General features: G+C 47.3%; 1 pseudogene; it reads left to right on the forward strand.

Moving 5' to 3' along the window:
* LOC112080369 (homeobox protein Meis2-like) overlaps positions 1-7,093 on the forward strand; it is a 68,211-nt pseudogene extending 61,118 nt beyond the window's left edge.
* The last annotated feature ends 808 nt before the right edge of the window (positions 7,094-7,901 follow it).

Raw genomic sequence — 7,901 nt, forward strand, 5'->3', positions numbered from 1 at the left:
AAGGATATGGGGATCATATTCCTCCCCTTGAAAGCGGTGGGGTGGCCGTGTGGTAGAAAGAGAAGCCATGAACTTGATCTGATGATTAAACAGTCCCATCTCTATGGCTGCGGGCCACATCTGAGACCAGAGACTGGAAAACAACACACGCACACACACTCACATGAGGGTCTCCCAAACCACTCCATCCACCTGCTCACCATAAACAGTACAAGGCTGTGGTAACACCAAGCTCTACCTTCCCCACTGTGGATATTTTCTTAGATAGTTGATAATAAGGATGTTATCATAAGTAATACACCAGGAGACATACAGTACAGTTCACCGTAAACATCTCTCTCCTCTGATTGGCTGCTGGGTGTAGGCCGTTACCCATGAGCCTCAGCCCCTGCGCTTGCTCTGGGAGAGTGTGGGAGTGATTGGTTTATAGCCTCATGGACATTTAAGCCCAGATCTCACATATCCTCTAGAGATGCCTCCTCCCTCCCTCCCCTCCCTCCTTCCCTCCCTCCCTCCCACTCCCACACCTCCTCATTTGCCAGTTCCCCTCCCTCCCTCCTTCACAGGGGCAACAGTTTGCTTGGCAGGCTCTTGCACCATCTCCAATGAACATAAATGAATGGTGTAGAGCAAACAGTCTGACTGGCTGGGGGCCAAGAGCCCCATGCAGGAGGCCAGCCAGCGATTGTTGAGCTGAGTTGAGTTAAGACTGTAGCAGACTGTATTCTATAGAATGGAATACAGTGGTATGTATGGCTGGTATAGAGCAGAGGCTATGGTGTATGTMTACAGGGAATGGATGGGGTCTGGATTCCTGCTGGATGGTTGTGTGAGAGTGTGTGCATCCGTGTTTGTGTGTTTGTGTGTGTGTGCGTGTGGGTCTGTTTGTCTGGCATAGTGTCAGACAGTTTAAAAGCAACAGAGGTTGAGTCATTGAGTCATGTGGCATTCTTGCCTGTTTTCTCCCTGTTGTCAGGAAGAAGCTTAGTCCCCAGGAAAATAAAACAAACACGAACCTAACCCCCTCCAAACCCCTCCACCCACCCAAAAACACACACACACAGGGAGGGAGAGGAGGATAGGAATACACAGCCTCCAAAAACCTTGTCTTTGAGCTTCAACAACAAGCAAAAATATAGGCCCACGTTTCAGCAGTCAAATGTTCATTGATTATAATGAAATAGCTATAGTGTAGGATTGTCAATTGTCAGCCCATTTGACGTTGTCAGACTGATAAACTAAATCCAACAACTCAAGGAAAAGGACTTTCATTATGAAATGTAAAAAACTATCGTGCCGTGCACTTTAATCAAATCATGAGGGATAACTTCAAAAAGTCAAATTGGATATATGTATGGCATATCTATTTCATCTATAAGAAATGCCTCAATCTCATTCATAACTGTAATAATATTAACAATGGCATATTTATATTTAAAATGTGCCAATCTTACTCCAACTCTATGCAGAGTACATATTAAAATGTCATTCCTTCATTTGCTTCTTTTTATTTAGACTGTGAGTATTATTATTATCCCTGCTAGTCACTTTGATTAAAAAACAAATAAGATTGCAATCAATTTGGAAAATATATGAAATCTTACATTTGATTAATACATTGCTGCATAAAGCAAAATAGAAGATCCAAGTACACATTATCACAATACTATCAACACAATAAGCAATAGTGCCAAAAATATTTGACACTCAAACAATTATCATGTCAGTTTGCTAAGTGGCGTCTTTATTAAATATTGTTGAAATAAACATCGAAAGGATATACGGTTATAATAAGCCTATAGCGACATCGATTGGACCCAATTTACACCAATCAACACAAGGGAGGAAAACAAAACAAATGGGAGGTTGGTTGGTTGTGTGTTGCCATGGCGTTGGGGGTAAAACAGCCAATGGCCTGTGATTTCCTGGGAGGGAGGGAGTCATTAGCATGGAATGGATTTGCAGGACACCGCAACCCTGTGGCCTGGGACTATAATTCATGCCACACTGGCCCTGCCGCTGATGATGTCATCCATCAGCTAGGGTCTGCAGTAGGCTCAGGGTGAAGGGGTGGGGGTGTAGGAGGATAAAGCGGTGGGGGTGAGATGAAGTTGGTATGGGGGGGAGGGGGGTAATGGCTGGACAGTCGCATTAGGGAGGGGTGTTGTAGGAATGGCCACTGTATATTTATATGAATTTGATCCATAGCAAAGACATCCAGTAGATTTGAATGGATGGGCATGCAGTAGGAATTGATGGATATGGGATAAGGGTAAGAGTGGTCTAGTGGATGTAGGGTAAGGTGGAAAAGCTGGTCTGGCAGGTTATTCTCTGGGGCTAAAGGAGGAGTATGTAGGGAGGAATGATGGAAGCTTAGCTCAGCTGGTAATGTGCTGCAACCGCAGGGGCCATTATATTCAGCACTATCAGAGAGCACAGAGAGCATCACACCCTGTCATCTGGCCAACAGAGCCATCACACACACACACCTTGCAGTCTGGTAGAACACTATCTACCTCCTGTCTCTTATACACATCTAGATGTGTATAAGAGACAGGTATTGGGGGGGGTGTATCTGTGTGTGAGCGTATTGGGGGGTGTATCTGTGGGTCAGATAGTAGAAATTAGAGGAGTGTGGTGGCGGGATAGCGCATGCTTGTGGCATTAGCGGACTTTCGTGTAATTAACAGAGCTGTTTCGATCACAAGAGGCCGGCCCCGCACTGTACCGGGCAATAAAACACACCGCTCATTTCTAGGCCTAATTATTTATAGACTGGATGGAGCGCTTTAGATTTTGTGGCCAATTCCCCTTTTCAGGATATTGGTTTTGGTGTTTGTAACTCGCTCTATTGATTCCATTCAAAGCTAGCTGAGGGAGATTTTCAATAACCTCTTTGATCTCTGTGGGTTTGGTTTGTGTTGTATCCATTAAGAAATCATGTCACACATGCTTCTGAGGGTGGACAGACATCTTAAGGAAAGAAAAAAACAATCAACAATCAAAAACACTGAATGATTTATTATTTTCGACTTAACACATTTGTCTCTCACTCAGAGTATATCTCGGGTTTTCATATTATTTCTTTGACATTGGTGATTTACTGCCCTAGATTTTTTACTGAGGAAATGAACGTGAAGAGGTTGCTCAAAGGGCTAAATACCCTTCCTCCAATTTTACGGCTGCTGTAGCCCTGTAACCTCTATCCTGCCATGATGGCCTAGTTCTCTGGGTTGTGTGTACAAAGCACCCCGGCCTGTATTAGCTCCTAGACCGCAGCACTGTCCATTTTGTCTGGCCGTGATATTCAGAGCCCCCATGCTTTAGAGTGCTGCCACAATGTAAAGCTGTGGGTGGCCTGCAGACTCTCACTCATAGAAACAGGGGGAACGAGAGAGAGAGAGAGAGAGAGAGAGAGATGAGGAGGTGAGGTGGAGGAGTGGAGAGGGGGGTGGCTGTAAGCCGTAAGACACAGGCACATGTTTACTGTGTGTGTGCATGTGTGTGTATATATACTGTATGTGTGTGTGAGGCTGGGGGGTTCTGGTGGAGGGAGGCTGAGTGAAATAGGATTTTTTTAGTGTCGTGTCTATGTGGTTAGGAGTAAATCTCCTTACTCAGGGCTTTTTGCAGCGAGGGGCTTTAACATCCCCACTCTCCTTGATGAGGCATCTTTCTTGTTTGTTCAAACCATTCATTATGTGGTGCTGCTGGCCACGGCGTGCCACGGCCCGCTGTATTTATCACCCGGCCCGGCTGACAGTGGGGCGATTGATGACCGGGTCTGAGCCCGAGAGGCCGAGGAAGCCTTAATGCAATGTAAATGACCCACTCCCATTTTCAATCTGGCCCTGTCTGCTCCTCTCCCCTCACCTCCGCTCCCCATTAGTGTGTGTGTGTGTGTGTGTGTGTGTGTGTGTGTGTGTGTGTGTGTGTGTGTGTGTGTGTGTGTGTGTGTGGTGTGTGGTGTGTGTGTGTGGGTGTGTGTGTGTGTGTGTGTTCATGTCCAGAGTGTCTGTGTGGGTTTTGATGGTTGGCCGTGGTCATTGCTAGTGTGAAGAAGCAGGGAAGCTGAAGTGGAGGGAGAGGGGGAAAGGTCCTTACTCTTATTACATGTTGTTGTCGCAGGGAAGAGAAGAGAAAAGCAACACACTCTCATAAAGGTGGAGACACCACACACAACCACACAGAGAAAACCTGTCCTGGCCTCAGCCAAGAAATGTCAGCACTGGCAATCAAACAATGTATTTATTTCTATGTAAGCATTATCATCTTTCTTTGTTATGATTTAGCAATATTTAAAAAGGACTGCATACACAAGTAGAAATAGATTATTCCTCCTTGCAGCTTGATTCATTATTTGTCCAATCCCCAGCCCCTGTTTGTTATTAATTTGGAGCACATTCCTTCTTTTCTTCTTTCATTAATTAAAAAGGCCACATTGAGACAGCATTGTTAAACCTGAAGAAATGTTCTACTGTTTGTTTCTACTGGTAGGATAATAACAAGTTATATTATATCTCGTCTTGTAGCTGTAAATGAGAAAATGGAGCAATGATTATCTTTTGAAGTTATTTTTATATTGAAAAGTATAGGGGGCCCCCCCCCCCCCAAAAATGACATTGATAGAAGTTACTATCATACTATCAATGCGTCCCTGCATTGGTCTGGTGAAAAACTGAAACAAGAAACAAGTAAAGGTTGTGGCGAGGGTAAATGAGGGAGGAGGGGTGACAGAGGGTAAAGGCAGGGAGGAGGGGTGACAGAGGGTACAGGAGGGAGGAGGGGTGACAGCGTGGTAAAGGAAGGGAGGAGGGGTTGACAGAGGGTAAGAGGAGGGAGGAGGGGTGGACAGAGGTAAAGGAGGGAGGAGGGGGTGGGAAGAGGGTAAAGGGGTGACAGAGGGTAAAGGAGGGTAAAGAGGGAGGAGGGGTGAGGAGAGGGTAAAGGGGTGACAGAGGGGTGACAGAGGGTAAAGGCCGGGAGGAGGGGTGGCAGAGGGTAAAGGAGGGAGGAGGGGTGGGGAGGGTAAAAGGGGTGACAGAGGGGTGGACAAGAGGGTAAGGAGGGAGGAGGGGTGGGAGAGGTAAAGGGGTGACAGAGGGTAAAGGAGGAGAGGGGTGGGAGAAGGGTAAAGGGGTGACAGAGGGGTGACAGAGGTAAAGGCAGGGAGGATTGGGTGGGAGAGGGTAAAGGGGTGACAGAGGGTAACGGAGGGAGGAGGGGCGTGGGAGAGGGTAAGGGTGACAGAGGTGGTGACAAGAGGGTAAAGGAGGGAGGAAGGGGTGGGAGAGGGTAAAGGGTGACAGAGGGGTGACAGAGGTCAAAGGAGGGAGGAGGGGGTGGCAGAGGGTAAGAGGGGTGAAGAGGGGTGACAGGGTAAGGAGGGAGGGAGGGGTGGCAGAGGGTAAAGGGGTGACAGAGGGGTGACAGAGGGTTACAGGAGGGAGGAGGGGTTGGCAGAGGGTAAAGGGGTGACAGAGGGTGACAGAGTGGGTGACAGAGGGTAAAGGAGGGAGAGGGGTGACGAGGGGTACAGAGGGTAAAGGGGTGACAGAGGGGTGAAGAGGGGGTGACAAGAGGGGTGACAGAGGGTAAAGCGGTGACAGAGGGGTGACAGAGGGGGTGAACAGAGGGGTGACAGAGGGGTGAACAGGGGTAACACGGATGGGAGGAGGGGTGGCAGAGGTAAAGGGGTGACAGAGGGGTGACAGAGGGTAAAGGAGGGAGGAGGGGTGGGCAGCAGGTAAAGGGTGACACAGAGGGGTGACAGAGGGTAAAGGGGTGACAGAGGTAATAGGGGTGACAGAGGGGTGACAGAGGGGTGACAGAGGGTAAAGGGTGACAGAGGGGTGCGAGAGGGGTGACAGAGGGTAAAGGGGTGAAGAGGGTGACAGAGGGGTGAACAGAGGGGTGACAGAGGGGTGACAGAGGGGTGACGAGGGGGTGACAGAAGGGGTGACAGAGGGGTGACAGAGGGTAAAGCGTTTGTCGATGGATGAGTAGGATTAAGATGTCACCTTTTAAACCCCAGTGTCTGTGTGTGTCTGTCGTGTGTTTGTGTGTGCTTGCCATCCACACATGTATGTGTGTCGTGTGTGTGCGGAGCGGCTGAATGAAACACATAGCGACTCGTTTGTTGCGTTTGCGTGTACACTTTCCCCTAATCTAGCCCTTAAAGACATCTGTCACCAGCGATCACTGTTGTTTTGTCATGCTTCATAGCAGCAACAGCAGTGTACACACACAACAGGCCCAAGGTCTGCCATTTATATCATCTCATGTTTGCTATATTGAATCTGACACAAATAGTATCATTACAGTTCCACTCTGGGAATTACATTTGCAGGTAGAGGTGTTGAGATAGAGAGCGAGAGAGAGCGGAGACATTTCCTATCATTCTGTTCCTCTCAGCGCTGCACGGGCCTCTGTATGAAACCAGAGTACCATGTTTTCCCTTCTGACATTCAAGGAAGATAAATGGATTCAATGCAAATCTTCACACACTCATTTTCTATATTGTATTACAAACGGGAGTCTAAGACACTGGAGAATGAGGGGGAGAGAGGCTGTGTGTGTTGGATGGAATGAGGAAGGAGGGTTTTCGCAGTTGGCAGTTTTGACAAACTTGTTTGACCACCTCTTGACAGGTTTGCACTGATTTGCGCAGTGTGTGTGTGTGTGTGTGTATGTGTGTGTGTTCATGTATGGGCAGTCATGTGTATGCTTTGTATGTCATGTCTATACATTAGGAAGAGGCGGGGTTAGTTGTAGGCCATGGGAGATATAGTCTTCACCTACACTGTACATGTTATGCCACAACACACACAGTGCAATACCCCTGTACATAGTCATGACTGGGAGCTACAACATCCGTACCTCAGCCACGGCTCTCACTCTCTCTGAGTGTGATACGACACGGGAATATTTATGCTTATCTCTTTGAACAAAGAAACTCATCTCGTCTATCTCTCTGTCTTTCTCTTGTAGCACCCGTACCCTTCTGAAGAACAGAAAAAGCAGCTAGCCCAAGACACAGGCCTGACCATCTTACAAGTAAACAACTGGTGAGTCAAGTCTTCACGTCCTCCTATCTCTGCCACCAGCATCGCTCTGCCTTTCATTTTCAAAAGCCTTCGTCTCCCTCTTCCCACCCGGCAGCCAAGACGGCTAAGACTCCTAAAGTGTGAAAACCGTTTATGTACAGTCCCCCCTCCTACCACACCTCATCTCACACACACACAAAAACACATGCACACACACACACACACACACCAAACACACATATGTCTTTGTGGCATCCCTGGATGCCAGGTATCAGGATGTTGTGGCTTTATCAGCAAAGTGTTTAGCACGAAGTCACCAGTCTCTGCTGTTTATATACATGTGTTCACTTGGATATGGTTGAAGCAAAAAGGAGAGATCACATGGCACCCCCCACCTTACCTCCCCTTCATCTACTACCAGTACCACCACCACTGCCACACAAGCAAAACCCACCAGCCGCCCCCTCCCCTTTTTACACATGCTATATGGTGGATTAAGGTTTTCGGTGGCCTGGCCAGCAGTCTCTTTGTAGATGGCTTAGCACATAACTGGGGGTGGTGGATTAAATAAAATGATCACAGAAGCAAAGAAATGATACAGGAATTACGTATCAAAATACTAGCCCAGGTTTTATCTACGGCTTAATTTTGTTCAGCACATTCTCGGGGTGATGTTCAGATTAATTGAACTGACAGCTTCCTTTCAGAATTCCGGGAAGGTATTTGCACGGATTTCAGGTCTTACACAAACTTAATTACATGGAACCTCATTTTATCATTTTAATTCCATGTAGCGAGGGTTCTATTTACAAATGAGAAGTCTCTGCCTTTTATTCACAGCTTTCCTTAATATAT

This window comes from Salvelinus sp. IW2-2015, unplaced genomic scaffold (assembly GCF_002910315.2).
Source record: "Salvelinus sp. IW2-2015 unplaced genomic scaffold, ASM291031v2 Un_scaffold16288, whole genome shotgun sequence".
Taxonomy (NCBI): domain Eukaryota; kingdom Metazoa; phylum Chordata; class Actinopteri; order Salmoniformes; family Salmonidae; genus Salvelinus; species Salvelinus sp. IW2-2015.